The 18,379-nt window shown below is 35.2% G+C and overlaps 1 long non-coding RNA gene across 1 annotated transcript; it reads left to right on the top strand.

The window, feature by feature from the left end:
- The first annotated feature begins 10,834 nt into the window (after nucleotides 1–10,834).
- On the top strand, nucleotides 10,835–17,865 carry LOC111207065. Its single transcript, XR_007328627.1, has 5 exons — nucleotides 10,835–11,211; nucleotides 11,358–11,417; nucleotides 11,773–11,869; nucleotides 15,575–16,013; nucleotides 16,113–17,865. It is a non-coding gene; the product is annotated as an uncharacterized LOC111207065 (long non-coding RNA).
- Nucleotides 17,866–18,379: the final 514 nt, after the last annotated feature.

Here is an 18,379-nt window from a genome sequence, read left to right as displayed (position 1 = left end):
AAAGTAAATCACCGATGAAGAGATGGAATATAACGATAAGTGATGGTTACTATTGTGTGTTGATTTTATCAGTGTATTTTTAATAATAATAATTTAAAATACTTTTTTTACTGTTTAGTGTGTATTGTTACAAACCCGCTAGCTATTCATTTGTGAAAATGTGCGGTCCATGACTTAAAAAGCACTACTCTAGAAACGCAATAGTACTTTTTTTATTTTTTGAAAAACGCAAAGTATAAGAAGAAATTTATGATGGAAGAGCTAAAAACATATTAATAAAGTAAATCACTGATGAATAGATGAAATATATTGATAAAGTAAAAACATATTAATAAAGTAAATCACTGATGAAGAGATGAAATATAATGATAAGTGTGATGGTTACTATTGTGTGTTGATTTTATCAGTGTATTTTCTAATAATAATAATAATAATTTAAAATACATTTTTCTGTTTAGTGTGTATTGTTACAAAACCGCTAGCTATTTGATTCATTTGTGAAAATATGCGGTCCATGACTTAAAAAACACTACTCTAAAAACGCAATAGTAATTTTCTTATTTTTTGGAAAACGCAAAGTATAATAAGAAATTTTCTGATTGGTGACCAAATGCGTTTTTATCAATGTCTCCATTCACACACTATGTCTGATTTTCTTTGTCTCACTACATTATCAGAATTATTTGCTTTGATTGACAGGTTTATGTCCTCATGGCATTTTCTTTCTTCATGCATCCTAAGGTGGTATAAAACACTTTTAAAATTACTTCCTAATGTGGTATAAAACACTTCTAAAATTACTCAAACACTGTCCTAGATATCGAGTTCTCAGCTCAAAAGGGTCGGTTCTGTTAGCAGTTTGTTCTCAACTTATTTTTTAACAGTCTAATATAAACATTAATAAATTAAAATATTTCACAGTAAATTAGCCAAGTGTCAGCAAAGCTATTAGCTAGTTAGTTTTTTTTTTTTTTTTTTTGAAACATAGCTAGTTAGTTAAGTATGAATAGATTTACCTAAAATTAGAATTTAAACCTTTTAGCACTCTTTTGTGCAAGTTTTATGAAAAACTTAATAGCTATGATAGATTATAATAAATTTTAATATTTCTAGTTTGCATGGGAAAAAACTCTGTTTACATAATAACAATTTTAACAAATAAAAATGTCAACTTTTGGTGCATTAACATTTAGCAAGAAGGAGGACAAAAGGCAATTAAAGTTGATACCTGTAATCCAAGTAAGCGTCCTCGTCATAATGAGCAGTTTTTCAATGGTTAAATAGAGTAACTGGAGAAAGAAACGTGACAAAAAAAGAAGCTTAGAGGTCTTCCAGTTAGATTACTAAAGACAAGAATAATAAACGTATTGAGATCTTAAGCAAAAAATTAGTAAACATTGAAACTGATTATGAGGCACTCGAAGAACAGTACCTCAAAGTCAATTTCAATTACAAGTGATTTCTCCAAAAAAATCAAATATGATCAATTACAAAAGTAACCTGCACAAACTTCTTGCGACAGTAAGAAGATTTCATTTGAACATAAGAAAACTTCTATAGAAGTTATGAAAGTTTTCTAAGAAAAAACAAATATATGCAGAACTTTAAAACCAACATGTTTTTTTTTAACCAACATGTCTTCTACCATAGAAGTCTTCTCTGGAATTTTGAAGATTTTTCAAATTCAAAAATAAGCTAATATTTACGAAAAAAGACTGAATATTGGATTTTGTTTGGATCATATGGCCACTTGTATGGAAGTTCAGTTGATTGTTACTCTTTTTTTGTGTCATCATCATCAAGCTTGGGACTTGAGTGAGAGAGGTTGAGGCAGCATCATCACAAGTTCTGAAAAGGACAAAACTTTTTCTGGTTCAACTCACGCTTCTCCTCCACAAGATCACTACAAGAAAACGTAGCAGTAACAACGGCGGTTTACGACGAAATTATTTCCTCGTAACTTTACATGGGCTTTACAACGCAATTACGACGAGACATTATTTCGTCGTAAACTCCATGGTAATTTACGACGAAAGGATTTCGTCGTAAAGTCAATGTAAGTTTACGACGAAAGTACGTGGAATGCGAAATAGTTGTAAACGTTACATCGACATTACAACGAATCATGTTACCGTTATATAAAGGTGAAAACGTGCATTCAATGTGCTTTAACTTACCTAAATTCGTTGTAAAGTCGTTGTAAATGTTCCATGTAAAATCCATGTAAAACTTTTCTTGTAAAATCATTGTTATATTTCTCTATATATATATGTCATTTCCCACAACTCTCTTCTTCACAACACACAACTCTCTTCCTCTCGAACCTGATGGCGTTTAGACTATGTTCCTCATTCAGTCACCAATTACTATTTCAAAGATGACGATAAGGAACATGAGTCATTCGTCTGTCTGCCAATTCAGTGGAGCGACAAGGAGAAGTGGACGGAAGTGCAGTTGGTTTATACTTGAAAGGAACCTCCAACCATCGTCAAAGGTTCCTCTCAAGTACAAACCAGCTGCACTTCCGTCCACTTTCTCCTTGTCATTCCACTGAATTGGCAGACAGACGAACGACATAGGTTCCTTATCGTCGTCTTAGAAATAGTAACTGGTGGCTTAACAACGCAATTACGACGAAACCAACGAAACCAAATTTCGTCGTAAACGCCATGTAATATTACGACGCAAGTACGTCGAAAAGTAAACTTTACATCGACATTACAACGAATCATGTTACCGTTATATTTAGGTGAAAACGTGTATTCAATGTGCTTTAACTTACCTAATTTCGTCGTAAATTCGTTGTAAATAATATGTTAAAACCATGTAAAATCCATGTAAAATATTCCTTGTAAAATCGTTGTTATTTTTCAACTACCTAACTCGAAAATTTCTCTATATATATGTCATTTCCCACAACTCTCTTCCTCACAACACACAAACGGGAGAAAAAAAATCCGAAAAAAATCAGAAAAAAAAAGATTTGAAAAAAAAATCTAAGAAAAAATGGCCGGTGGCGGTAGTATTTACGAGTTACGGAGTTGGATGTATTTGCACAAAGATTCCGACGGGAGGGTGACAAACGCATTTCTGAGCGGGCTAGAGACATTCATGCACCAGGCGGGCTGTACACCGATCACACAGGAAAGCGGTAAGATGTTCTGCCCCTGTCGGAAATGCAAGAATTCAAAATTTGCACGTAGTGAAACTGTATGGAAGCATTTAGTAAACAGAGGATTTACACCACAGTACTACATTTGGTATCAACATGGAGAGGGTTATGGGGGAAATGAAGCTAGTAGTAGTAATAATAATTTTGAGGATGGTCATCATAGTGAAGAACCGAATCATTTGCATAATTTTGAGGATGGTCATCATAGTGAAGAACCGAATCATTTTGCCGAGCTCCTTCCAGCAAATGTCCATGAAGCACTTGCAGGTAATTATAAAACGTTAATATATATACATATGTTATGAAATGTTATTAATTTGATTACTTTTGCAATATACAGCCATCGGCGCTTTTTTCAGAGATCTCAGCACACGTACGTTCAAGGAAGAAGTCATCGAACAACTTCATCATAACATTCCGATCATATTGTGCAACCTGGAGAAGATATTTCCTCCTTCATTTTTGACGTCATGGAGCATCTAGTTGTCCACCTACCATATGAAGCATTGCTTCGTGGACCTGTTCACAACGGATGGATGTATCCGTATGAGCGACAGATGAAACATTTGAAGGGGAAAGCAAGAAATATTGCAAAGGTGGAAGGTTCAATAGTTGCGGGAAGTTTGACAGCCGAAACATCTAACTTCACATCATACTACTTTGCTCCAACTGTTCGTACGAGGAAAAGATTTCCTAGAAGATATGATGATGGTGGAGTACCGACATCATATCCAATTGATGGTGTTCCTGACATTTTCTGCGAAATTGCAAGGTTTGGTGGTAAAACGAAAGAAGTATGGTGGTCATGTGAAGAGGATAAACATAGTGCCGACACTTATATTCTGCTCAACTGCGAGGATGCAATGACCCGTTACTTTGAAAGGTAAATATTTTTGTGAATGTTAATTATATGAATTGCAGTTAATTATGTATGACTTGATTATTTGTTTAATTTGCAGCATGTTTGTATCTCAAGTTGAAGAAGCAATACCAGGAATATCTGCAACTGATGTGGAGACACGTAAAGATAAGCACTTTGTCAAGTGGTTAAAATCACAGGTACGTAATATATCTCATACATTGATTAATTAAGTAAGTCTTTTGATACTTCAATATTAATTAAGAATAACTGCTTTTTGCAGGTTGATTACGACGATCCTTATTATCCCGTATGGTTTCACGAATTGGTTCAAGGTCCAGTTGCAAAGGTCACCACATCACCTATGTATTTCACACGAGGATTTACCTTTCACACATACGAGTATGGGAGACATCGGGCAACGAGTAACTACGGAATATGTGTGAAAGGTGAAACAGACTTTTACGGGATCTTGCAGGAGATTATTGAAGTGGAATTTCCGGGGTTATTGAAGCTAAAATGCGTCCTCTTCAAATGTGAATGGTTCGATCCTGTTGTGAACCGAGGGATTCGGTATAACAAATTTGGTGTTGTGGATGTCAATTTTGGGAGAAGATACAACAAATTTGAGCCTTTCATTTTAGCTTCACAAGCCGAGCAAGTAAGCTTCCTTCCTTATCCTCGGCTTCGAACTTCCGGGATAAACTGGTTAGCTGCTATCAAAATTACACCTCGTGGACGCATTGTCGCTGGAGAAGAACCGCCCTTGCAAGAAGAAGACGCTATCAATGAAGTTGAGGTACCAGAACAACCAACTGATGAAATCCTTTTGATCGACCCGCAAAACTTTCAATATGAAGATATTCCCGAAGATGCGACAGATGAAGCACATGAAGACGAGTTCGAGAGAAGCGACGATGATGATTGTAATGATAGTGATGAGAACGAAAACGATTTAGAGTGATGTAATATTGATGAGAACGAAAACGATTTAGAGTGATGTAATATATGTCTCTGATGTTGTATTTCTCTATTGTAACGTATGTTTAAAGAAATATTGTTTTTTTACCATCCTAATGTATGTGTAACAAATGTTGTTTTATATAATATGTATTTGTGTTAATTTTAAAAAAATTATTTGGAGTTTTAGGGTTTTAGAGTTTAAGTTGGAGAAAGAGCACAAAGTAGTAGAGAAGAAGAGATATGATGTTAGATGATATGTGACTTTGGGGTTTAGGGATTTCATTCTCGGTGTTTAGGGTTAAGCGTTGTAAAATCGTCGTAAACCGATTTTTCGACGTAATTTCGTCGTAAATGGAAAAACGCGGGCCTGGTAACTTCGTCGTAAACGTGGGCCTTGTAAATTCGTCGTAAACCAATGTTTCGACGTAATTTCGTCGTAAATCGAAAAACACGGGCCTGGTAACTTCGTCGTAAATGGAAAAACACGGGCCTGGTAACTTCGTCGTAATGTTACGAGGAAGTTACGAGGAAACCGTTTTTATATATATGGGAGAAGTCGAAGATACGAGCACTGCTCGTATCTTCCTCCCTAACTCCTCTCCCCCTCTAAGGTAACTTTCTCTCTCTATCTTTTTTTTTTTTTTTTTATAGTTTAGGTTGTTAGTTTAGGTGATTAGTTTAGGGAATTAGTTTAGGTGATTAGTTAACGGAATTAGTTTAGATGATTAGTTTAGAAAATTATTTTAAACAATTCGTTTAGGATATATATTAATTTAATTTTTTTAAATTTTCTAGATGGCTCCTAGACCGAGACCAGCAGCTCCTGCACCTACGTATGCGGATTTGTTTGGCGATGGATCTTCCTCTAGCGGTCCATCGTCTTCTTCCGGGACAGTTCCAGACTCTCACACATCTCGGAGAGTTCCTTCGACCCCTCCTCCTCTTCCATCTCAGATGCCTCCCCCACGAGCTCCACCTGTCGCCCCGGATCAGCCTGCCCCACCGGCTGCAGTTCATCCCGATTTGCGGGTGCCAACTCATGCACCATTCGCAAGATACACCGTCGAGGATTTGCTTGCCCAGCCCGGACGAGAGGGTTTACACGTTCTGGACCCCGATAGACCCCCGGGTACTTATTGGTAAGTACATAAAATTATTAATTTTAAATTTAAAATCTTTGATCAATTTTTTTAACAAATTTGTTATATTTGCAGGTTTGGGGCTAACAACCGTGTTAGCCGGAGCGTTTCAGAGACGATGAAGGGATATTATGACGGCCCTTATCCCAACTGGACCATGACTCCCGATCACGTCAAGACGACGTGGTTTAAATGTTTTGCGGTAATTATATTTACATATTATTAATATTTATATTGTTAATTAAATAATTATTTTTTTTTTCTAATCTTTTAAAATGTTTGTTTTTTCAGCAAAGGTGGAACTGGTCCGTAGGAATCACCGAGAGGGTGAAGAGCGAATTTATTGCAAAGGCGAAAACTCGTCTTTGCAACACCGTCTCCGATTGGAAGGACAAGTGGGAGATTTACGGCTATGAGGGGAAGCCGAGCGGGGTCACAAAGGAAGCATGGGATGGCCTCATCACCTATTGGAACGAACCCAGCTCCATCCGCAAAGCCAACTCCTGCTCCGCTTCCCGAAGAACGAGGGATAAAGATGGCCATTTGCCCATGGTTCATAGATCCGGCCAAAAACCCCATGCCGGAATTCGTCTCGAAGCTGTAAGTTTTATTTAAATTTATAATTTTCATTATTTTAAACTTGTATTTATTAATTATATTTAATTTATTTATTATTGTTGTTTATTAGTTGGAGAAGACGGGAGTTTTGCCATCTCTCTCGGACTTATTCAAGATGACTCACGCCTCACCAGATGGGGTTTTTGTGGATCCTGCATCCGAGAAACTCTTCAACGCTGTGGCGTCTCGGGTTGAAGAGCAAGAGACGCAACTTACCCAACAGTCTGCAGATGGATTACCCGTCAAGTTGTCAACTGTAGAGGTCGACCGGATCTTCGAGGAGGTAAAATTTAATAATTTTAATTTTTTTTCTTTATTTTATTATTAACTCTAAATACGGTTTTATATATATACATATAGGTGGCTCCTAGAAAGAAGGGAAGGACGGTTGGAATAGGTTCCGTTAACGAAGTTGCAAGGGCGACTTCGTCATACTATTCGAGACGGGACCAGGACAACGACCGGATGCAGGCTCGCATGGATACCCAGCAGCAGCGTTTGGACTCTCTCGAGGGTTTGCTGGATGTGATGGCGGTGGGAAATCCAACTTTGCAGAGAGCTTTGGCGGAGAGACGAGCAGCTCTCGGGATGAGCCAGCCGGATCCCGAAGCAGGAACGTCTACAGACCCGAACCCCTCAGCCAACTACTTCGATGACCATGATGTTGGCCTTTAGTTTCCTTTTTTAATTTCTTTTGTTTTGTATAAAAAATTAAATTCTATTTAATTAATGAATTTATAGTTTTAAAAAAAAAATTATTTGGTTTCATATTTAATTTTATTTCAAATATTTTAAATTTTAAAATTATTGTTTTATAAAATTTATATAATTATTATAATTAATTAATATTTTAAATATGGAGATGTAAATTCGTTGTAAAATTACACGTTAAGTCCTCGTAACGTTTACGAGGAATTTACATGAAGTCGTTGTAAAGTCCTCGTAAAATTTACATCGACTTTACGTGGAAGCCTTACGTGGCTTTTACAACGAACTATTACGAGGTATTTACATCGTCGTTTACGAGGGCATTACGACAAATAGTTTCCTTCCGCTTTACGAGGAATTGACTTCCTCGTAAACGTAACTAGGACTTTACGACGAAACCTCCGTTACGACGAGCGTTTAACAACGAAACGCGTATCGATGTTAATTCGTCGTAAAGCCCCTATTACGAGGAATTTACAACGAATACCGCCCTCGTAAAAAATATGTTTTCTTGTAGTGGATCCAAAACAGTTTACTTTGGAAACCAAAACTTGAACGAATGAGCATAAGACCAAAGCCACTTTTTCTTGTGTCTCCATGCTTTGTATTTGAGTTACTCTTGTTTTGAGAGAGAGAGAAAACATGTTTGCTTGTTTCTGTCTACTGTTCCTGTTCTTCATTGAAGTAAGAACTTTTGCAGACCACATAATCTCAAGTCTAGTTTCAAGAATGAGACTCAAAACATTTATAATAGTGTTTTGTGCGTTGGTTGCTTATCATTGCAGCGCCGGTTCTATGGAGAATCAACACCATTTGGTAAGAAGTCGCATAAGACGACTGAGATATTGGGTTACCTGAACTCTCAGCAGGCATTGGCTGATTGTGCAATCCTGATTAGAAGCTTGAAGCAGAATCTATCATCCGAGGCATCACCTGTGGTTGTATTTGGTGGCTCTTATGGTGAAAGTAAGCTCACACCCACCTCTCTCAATGGAATAACAAATCATTATTCATAAGCTATGTTCTGTTGTATGTTATGTCTTAAGACAGTTCTTCGCGCTTGCAGCGTGGTTCAGGCTCAAGTATCCCCACATAGCAATCGGAGCATTAGCATCCTCTGCTCCAATTCTTCAATTCGATAACATTGTGCCATTAACAAGCTTCTATGATGCAATTTCTCAGGATTTTAAGGTGTTGTATGCTCTGTTTGCAAAAGTGATGTTACAATGAACTTACTGTGAATTATTTACAATAAGGTAGCAAATTGTGTTGTGTTGGATTTGGATTCTCTATTTTCAAAGACATCCAAATCAGATCAATATAACCTATTATACGGATTATTTAGGGTTTCTATTTATAACAGATCAGATTACAAAACTATCAATCCTAGCAGATGATATTAAACCTTAAGAATCATGCAATAAGATCATTCAGATTTTAAACAAGTAAACCTCAATCAATCTATCAACCTATCGGATTCAATCAATGTTTTAACAGGCTGGTCGGTTTAAACAATTTTAAATCAGATGAACAATTAACCAAGTAGGATGAGAAAATAAATTTATCAATCCTAACTGTGATTAAAGCATTAATAAAAACAAGCAGGTCAGATTTAATCAAGACTTAAACAGATCAGAATTATTAAACTAGCATGATGAGAATAACAAATCTAGCAACTTAACGGTTAAACAATTCTAGCAACATAGCATCAGATTCAATCAGATTTAAAACCTCAATGATCAAAACCGAAAACAGTTTTGATTTCAAAAATATTTGATTAGGGTTTTAATATGTGATTTGATAATTATAGTATAATTAATTCTGATACTTATATTATTTAGTGTTTATAGATATAGGGTTAGGGTTTATCGGATTTTAACTTGTAAAATCCGATTTGGGGTTTTAATCATGTAGGAACATGATTTAGGGTTTATCGGATTCTCGATTTGGAGTTTTAAGGTTTTAGGGTTTAGATGTTTACCTTAACCTCCTAACGGGTTGAACGGACCACCGAGAATCGAGAAGAACTTTGCAAGCTGGTACGTGCCGGATCGGATCGTCGGGTCGCGAAGAGCAGTCGGGATCGTCAGTCGGATCGTCTATCGGATGCGCTATCGGGATCGCCTGGTCGTCGGTACGTCAGGATGCGTACATGTCGTCTAGTCGGGTACTTATCGGATCGTCGGATCGACTGAGCTTCTATCGGGTCGTTGGATTGACTGGTCGTATCAAAAGGCTTTATCGGATGAGAGGGTAACCGCCGAGAGAGAAAGAAAAATTAGAGTTTATGATTATCAAAGTTTCAAAACGAGAAAGAAAAGGAAAATAGGGTTTCTGGTCGATTTTAGAACTCATGGAATTAGGGAGCTTCGTGCTGATAACGTGTTATAAATTAATGGGAGAAAGAAATTTGTCTATATCTCATAATTATGGAACCATTTATATATATAGGAAACTAGGTGTCTTCCTGCACCATGTGGAGTAAAAAAATTTAAAATATTTTTTAACAGATAAATATAAATTATATTTTAAAATAAAATTTTATTAATATTGTAAATTTTCTTTTCGTATCAATATTTTAATATAAATTGATTTAATTAAACATAAAAATTATATTTAAGAATATGCATTATATATTTGAAATTATAATCTTAGATATATTTTTCTATCTATTTATTTTAATTAGATATATTAAATAAGTTTGTAAAAGTTGCATAATTACCAAAAATTAAAATTAAACAATATTTATAAAATTTGTAGATATATAAGAAAATAATGATTTTACGATTAAATTTTTATAATTTTCTAAAAAAATTGTATACATTTTTAAAAATTTTAGTAATAAAATTGTATAATTTAAAAATATATAATTATATTATATTTCGAAATTTATAATGCCATATTTGAATATATTTATTTTAATGATGATTTATGAGTTATTCCCATATTATAAAAAAAATTCCAAAAATATAAATTGACATTAAATGTAACATATGAATTATTACTATATTTTAAAAAGTTTACCAAAAATATAAATTAACATTAAATGCAATTGTCCATGTCATATTAAGCTATAAGACATGTCATCAATTTCAGTAGTCATGTCATATTTGTTTTGTGAAATTGATTGTAGAAAGTACACGTGGCAAAATCACTTCGCAAATATAGTCTAGGGGATTACAATAGACCGTTATAGATAAATGGAAAGTATACAAATCCTAAAGTGATTAGGAAAACGAAATCTTAAGCATACAAAGAAAAGAAAACTGTCTAAGTAGAAAGAAAATATGCCTATTTGGTTATGACATTCACAGATCGGTTCATAACATCAAAGCACGGGAGAGAATACTAGTGAAAACTAAAAGAAAAGCAAGAAAATTTCATTACTTGAACGACAAAGAAATACAAGACCGGTTTGGTTTAAGAGACACACAAACGACACCGTATAAGTAGTAGACATCGTTAAATATTAAAGGCCGGTTTGGTTTAAGTGGAAAAATATAACCGTTAGAAAATGCAGGATGAGCGGTTCAAATTCGAAAAAATCGAACCAAGTTTTAAAATATAACCGTTAGAAAACGTGTCTTCAGTAAACGCCTCCGTTAATCAAGTATAGACGCGTTAAGAATAATCGTGTGCGTGTCAATTTATTTCCACATTGTTCACAGTTCCTCTTTCTGGGAAGGATTCTCTCGATCGATTCTTCCAAAATTTGCAAAACTGGAAAAAAATCCGATTGCAATCTTAGATTAGTAAGTGTTTCGCTCTCTGTAAATCGTGAATTGGTTTGAGGATTTCGAAGTTTGGAATATTCTTTGATCGCGATTTTGTTTCAAATTTTCTGAATTGTTCAATCTTTTCTTGTTGATTAGATTTTGTTTTTGGTTTTATTTTGAAGGTTGATTCCGCCTAAAACCCGATGTGATTGTTTGGGCTCCTCTCACTCGTCATCGTTGAGGTACGTCTCTGTATATGTTAATTAATTAGGGTTTTGTAAGGTTTGTGTTAATTTCGCGATTTCAATTTACCAATTTGTTACTTTTACAATGATCTTTTTGTTTAGTCATCTTTGCACTCTGAGATTTGCGATTAGTTTAGAAACCATCTTATGCATACACTCTTTTAATTCTCTTGTCTCTAAAATGATCCGTGTATCTTCACTACATGCATATACTTTTGTGTGTTAAATCATAGATTTCAGGAATCCCAAATGGTTGGTTTGGCTTAAATGTGAGTGTACAATCTGTCAAATTCATTCTCTCTTGTATAAGTCAGCGTGGTTTAGTCTCTGAACACGGTTTTTGTTTGAACAGATGATATATTATCGCTTGGAGGAGGAAACCCACCGGCCTTTTAGTTGCTGCTTTACATACCTCGAAGCTTACTCCGCATGAAACCATCGTCACCAAGGTAATTTCTCTGTCTATGAACTAAAAATGAAAGTTTTCTTTTTAACAAAAACATTCTGTCTTTTGAGGATGGAATTCAAACGAGGACAAAGTCAAACCCCATTTGACCAGTTCTAATCGATGTTATAGCATTCTGAAATCCCAAAAAGATCATTGGCAAGCACTAATCTTAATAGTGTTCTGTCAGATTTTTATTTGGGTAACATTGGTCCCGTAAGAAATCTTTTGGTTGGTAGTGCATGCATGTCTAAAGAGGTATGTTATGGGGATGGAAAATAAGACTCGGAATCTATTGGTTGGTAGTGCATGCTTAATAGTGTCTTAAGACAAAGACTATAACTGGAGGGGATGATAAAACAATGACCCACGGCTTAGAAAAAGTCATTAGATGAAACAACGACTAATGGCTTTTACATAAGACTCGTTGGATGGGAAATAAACGACCAACATGTCTTAAGACAAAGACTCTGAACCGCAAGGCTTAAAGAACTATGTCTTTGCCTCTAAACCCATAAGGCTCGAAAGTATAAAGACTATGAGTTGGATGGGTTGGTAGTGCATGACTTAAAAAGTCTTAAGACAAAGACTCTATGGGGATGAGGAAAAAATGAGACCCACGGCTTAGAAAAAGTCATTAGATGATGAAACAACGACTAATGGCTTTTACATAAGACTCGTTGGATTGGATAAAACGACCAACATGTCTTAAGACAAAGACTCTGAACCACAAGGCTTAAAGAACTATGTCTTTGCCTCTAAACCACAGGCTTAAAAGTACAAAAAGACTATGAGTTGGATGGGTTGGTAGTGCATGACTTAAAAGTCTTAAGACAAAGACTCTATGGGGATGAGGAAAAAAGAGACCCACGGCTTAGAAAAAGTCATTAGATGATGAAACAACGACTAATGGCTTTTACATAGGACTCGTTTGGATGGGAAAGAAACGACCACCATGTCTTAAGACAAAGACTCTGAACCACAAGGCTTAAAGAACTATGTCTTTGCCTCTAACCCACAAAGGCTTAAAAGTACAAAAAGACTATGAGTTGGATGGGTTGGTAGTGCATGACTTAAAAAGTCTTAAGACAAAGACTATACGGGGATGAGAAAAATGACCCACAGCTTAGAAAAAATCATTAGATGATGAAACAATGACTAATGGCTTAAATAAGACTCGTTGGATTGGATAAAACGACCAACATGTCTTAAAACAAAGAGTCTGAACCACAAGGCTTAAAGAACTATGTCTTTGCCTCTAACCCACAAAGGCTTAAAAGTACAAAAAGACTATGAGTTGGATGGGTTGGTAGTGCATGACTTAAAAAGTCTCAAGACAAAGACTATATGGGGATGAGTAAAATGACCCACAGCTTAGAAAAAGTCATTAGATGATGAAACAATGACTAATGGCTTAAATAAGACTCGTTGGATTGGATAAAACGACCAACATGTCTTAAAACAAAGAGTCTGAACCACAAGGCTTAAAGAACTATATGGGATGAGAAAAATGACCCACAGCTTAGAAAAGTCATTAGATGATGAAACAATGACTAATGACTTAAATAAGACTCGTTGGATTGGATAAAACGACCAACATGTCTTAAAACAAAGAGTCTGAACCACAAGGCTTAAAGAACTATGTCTTTGCCTCTAACCCACAAGGCTCGAAAGTATAAAGACTATGAGTTTGATGGGTTGGTAGTGCATGACTTAAAAAGTCTTAAGACAGAGACTATATGGGGATGAGAAAAATGACCCACAGCTTAGAAAAAGTCATTAGATGATGAAACAATGACTAATGGCTTAAATAAGACTCGTTGGATTGGATAAAACGACCAACATGTCTTAAAGCAAAGAGTCTGAACCACAAGGCTTAAAGAACTATGTCTTTGCCTCTAACCCACAAAGGCTTAAAAGTACAAAAAGACTATGAGTTGGATGGGTTGGTAGTGCATGACTTAAAAAGTTTTAAGACAAAGACTATATGGGGATGAGAAAAATGACCCACATCTTAGAAAAAGTCATTAGATGATGAAACAATGACTAATGGCTTAAATAAGACTCGTTGGATTGGATAAAACGACCAACATGTCTTAAAACAAAGAGTCTGAACCACAAGGCTTAAAGAACTATGTCTTTGCCTCTAAACCACAAAGGCTTAAAAGTACAAAAAGACTATGAGTTGGATGGGTTGGTAGTGCATGACTTAAAAAGTCTTAAGACAGACAAAGACTATATGGGGATGAGGAGAAAAGAGACTCACGGCTTATAAAAAGACATTAGATGAACTACAAGGCTTAAAGAACTATGTCTTTGCCTCTAAACCACAAGGCTTGAAAGTATAAAGACTGAGTTGGATGGGTTTGTAAGTGCATGACTTAAAAGTCTTAAGACAAATACTCTATGGGGATGAGGAAAAAAGAACTATGTCTTTGCCTCTAAACCACAAGGCTTGAAAGTATAAAGACTGAGTTGGATGGGTTTGTAGTGCATGACTTAAAAGTCTTAAGACAAATACTCTATGGGGATGAGGAAAAAAGAACTATGTCTTTGCCTCTAAACCACAAGGCTTGAAAGTATAAAGACTGAGTTGGATGGGTTTGTAGTGCATGACTTAAAAGTCTTAAGACAAATACTCTATGGGGATGAGGAAAAAAGAGACCCACGGCTTAGTAAAAGACATTAGATGAAAAACGACTAATGGCTTACGGCTGAGTTGGATGGGTTTGTAGTGCATGACTTAAAAGTCTTAAGACAAAGACTCTATGGGGATGAGGAAAAAAGAGACCCACGGCTTAGTAAAAGACATTAGATGAAAAACGACTAATGGCTTACATAAGACTCGTTGGATTGGAAAAAACGACCAACATGTCTTAAGACAAAGAGTCTGAACCACAAGGCTTTAAGAACTATGTCTTTCCCTCTCAAACACAAAGGCTTAAAAGTACAAAAATTACAAAAAGACTGAGTTTGATGGAGTTGGTTTACGATTTGTTGGATGGAAAGAAAAACGACCAACAGCTGAAATAAGCTTAAGACAAAGTCTGAATTAAAAGTCTTTTACACAAAGACAATGGTTTGGTTTACGTTTTGTTGGATGGGAAAAAGAAACGACCAACCACTTAAGACAGAGAATGAAAAGCTCTTAAGACAAAGACCATGGTTTGGTTTACGTTTTGTTGGATGGGAAAAAGAAACGACCAACCACTTAAGACAGAGAATGAAAAAGCTCTTAAGACAGAATGAAAAAGCTCTTAAGACAAAGACCATGTCTGAAATCTCTTAAGACATAGGCTAATACGATACGAAAACAACTCACGGATTTGGAAAGTCACACAGCGACAAAGACTACCAATGGCTTAAAGATGTCTTAAGACAAAGATACTTAACAAGGATCAAGAGATTCTTAAATAAGGCTTGTTGGATGGGGAAAAAAAGCAGCCAACGGCTTAACGATGTCTTAAGACAGGCTTCGAAAAGTCCTTAGATGGATAAAAATTACTGATGACTTAAATTAGACTTGTTGGATCGGACAAAAAACGACCAACAGCTTAAAAGATGTCGTGACACGAAAAGGTTCTGAACTGAGAATTATCTTCGCGATAACCACAAAGATGTCTTAAGATAAATACTCTTAAAGATGTCTTAAGATAAATACTCTGAACTTTGAACTGAGAACTATGATTCTGATTTTTTTGTTTTTCAGGTATGTGCTTCAGAAGGTGTTCAAAACCAAATTGTTCAAGATTTTGAGGAGATTTCAAGTGTAGCGGACTTTTGTGGCAGGTATGTGCTTTTCAAACTTGCTTGTAATTAGTTTCTGAAATTCAAACATATGTGAAATCAAGATTAATTTCATTTCCACTAGACACGTGCTTGAATAAGCATCCAAAATCTTAACATATTTATGTCTTAGCCTTTATACTTATGTGAGAGCTTGAAGTATATATGCCAATATTGATTTTCTCAGGTATGTGCTTCTCTTATGGATTCCCAAAAAAGATTTTTCTAATGTTTACAATTCTTTGGTGAAGTATGGATTTATCACCCTCTTTATATTGTATAACTTTGGATTTGAATCAATGTTTCAGAGTAACCACATCTCTGTTTCATGAAGAAAACACTGGTCACTTGAAATTCTGCAGGTTGGTGGTTTCCTTTCATGTCTCTGTTAGTCTGTTTTGATTCTCCAAGTTCCAAGTCTGATTTTGGTGTTGGCTTACTCATTTATTTTTATCTTGTAGGTCTATTTTCTTCTGCATCAACCGATTTCAAATTCTAATGTGGTGTATCTCAAACCTCCATACATGGGTTCTGCGCAATCACTTAAAAATACAAAACATACATACATAAATACATACATGCATTCATATATACCTACTTTCATACTGTATACATGCATAATTTCTTCCATACGTCATTGTTTATTTGCTTTCTTGATTTTTTGTTTGATTCTTCTGCTAACTTACTTGCTTCTTTATTTACCCTTTCATTCATACTTCTCCGCTTGCTTGCTTTCTTGATGTCCTGCTTCTTTATTGACTTCCCTGATTCATTGTTTCACTTAGGCTCCGACTGGTGACCTTTTCGGGAACACGAGGAACGAATAGGAAAGGAACGTATAGGAATAAAATTGCAGGAATGAAAAATAATGTTTGTTCCTTATCAAATTTAACAAGGAATGTTTTTGTTCTATATTTCTCTACAAAAAAGGAATTGGGAGGAACAAGAAGGAAAAACTATTCCTTGTGAATGGTGATTTTTTTTGGGAATGATAAGGAATTCAGTGTTCCCTTTCGTTCCTTGGTCACCATTCAAAGCCTTATTTACTTGCTTTATTGATTTGTTGTTTATTTGTTCCTTGTGTGCTTCTTTCCTTCCTTGTTCCTTGTGTGCTTCTTTCCTTCCTTGTGTGTTTTCTCTTCCTTGCTTCCTTATGTTTTGTTTTTGTTCCTATTTGGATGTGTTTTTGCGTACCTGGTTGTTTATATATATTCTTTTGCGATTCCTTACAAGCTTCTTCTTTTTTCCATCTTTGATCTTGTGTCTGTCGTTCTGTGGAAACTTATTGCTGATATCCATCGATAACCAGCTGATTTTATTTTTTATACTGGTACATTTATATTTTGTGCTTATGTTGACAGCAATAAATATCGTTTGGAAAGTAGTTATTATCTATATATTCTATGTTTGTACATTATAACATCTCTCATTTTATAAATAGATATATCTTGGAGTTTATATAAATATTTATCTCTTTTGACTAACAATACCTATTATCTATGTTTTGGTGCTTGTGTTCATTTATGAAATGGATGTATCTTTGGAGTCTCTTACAGATATCTACTTTGGGTGCAAGTATGACTCATGTATATTCTGGTAGAATTTTCCTTGAATCTGGTATGTACTTGCTTTGCGTCATGCTTGAAATCCTTGGTGATTATTCCAAAATATTACAATGACATGATCCTCAAAATCTAACTGGTTGTTATTTGAGTAATGTTAGAAATATGCATCATGATTCTTACATTTGTGATTATTGTGTAATTTTTTCTCTTTAAAATGTGTATCCGTTGACTTGACTTTGATAATATAATGCTTGGAAATATTTTCAGTTATGGTATTAGACTAGTATCTCTCACTTTGTCTTAACATATATAGTTGATTGGAACTTGGTTTCTTTCTCAAAACAGAGTTCATTGTCTCTATGTTTTTTTCTACTTGAATCTTTTTTAAGTAATGTTTACTGCTGTTTGCCAAAATGGGCAATTTAATCTCAGCATGAGTTTTGTTAATAAACAATGATTTATATATTTTTTGGCTTTGTGTTAAGATTACAAGTTTTTTCATGTGAACACATTTGTTTGCTTATACGACCATTTTGGTCATTCTCTGTTAAGATTATTTTTTATCATGATATCCTCGGTGTGGTCGGATGATAACCATTTTTCATCTTAAACTCTTGTAATGGTTGGTGTGATAAGAAAATATAAAATTTATTGAGAATAGTATTCATGTACGTGTATCCTAATCTATACCTAGTCTTTGTAATAAAATTTCACAAATACCAAAAAACAAAGGAATCAGACACTCTGATGGAGTTTTTTTTAGTTCTTCAAGGGTCGACACCGATGCAACAGAAGTACCAAGATGGGGTGGAGACAGGGAAGATAGAGCTCGCCCTTGCGGTTGTGCAATGGGAGAGCATAAAATCTCTGGTAATAGGAGTTGTTTCTACCATTCAAGACACTCTCCGAGTCATATAACCTACATAGAGATAAAAAAGAATCGATGATCAGAGAAACAAAATCGATCGGTTGACCCGATTCTTCATCCGCAGGCAAAGCAAACCCAGTCCATTCAAAGAAAAGATCTAATTCCCTACAAATATACTCCTTCAAATTAAAGTACAACTATTTTTAATGTCATTCAGCTAAATCAAATTAACTAGGCGTTTTCCTGCACCATGTGCAGTAAGTAACTTTTTAAACTTAACTTATATTTAAAAATA

Source organism: Brassica napus, chromosome C9 (assembly GCF_020379485.1).
Source record: "Brassica napus cultivar Da-Ae chromosome C9, Da-Ae, whole genome shotgun sequence".
NCBI classification, from domain to species: Eukaryota; Viridiplantae; Streptophyta; class Magnoliopsida; order Brassicales; family Brassicaceae; genus Brassica; species Brassica napus.
This window is presented reverse-complemented; position numbering and strand designations above follow the sequence as displayed.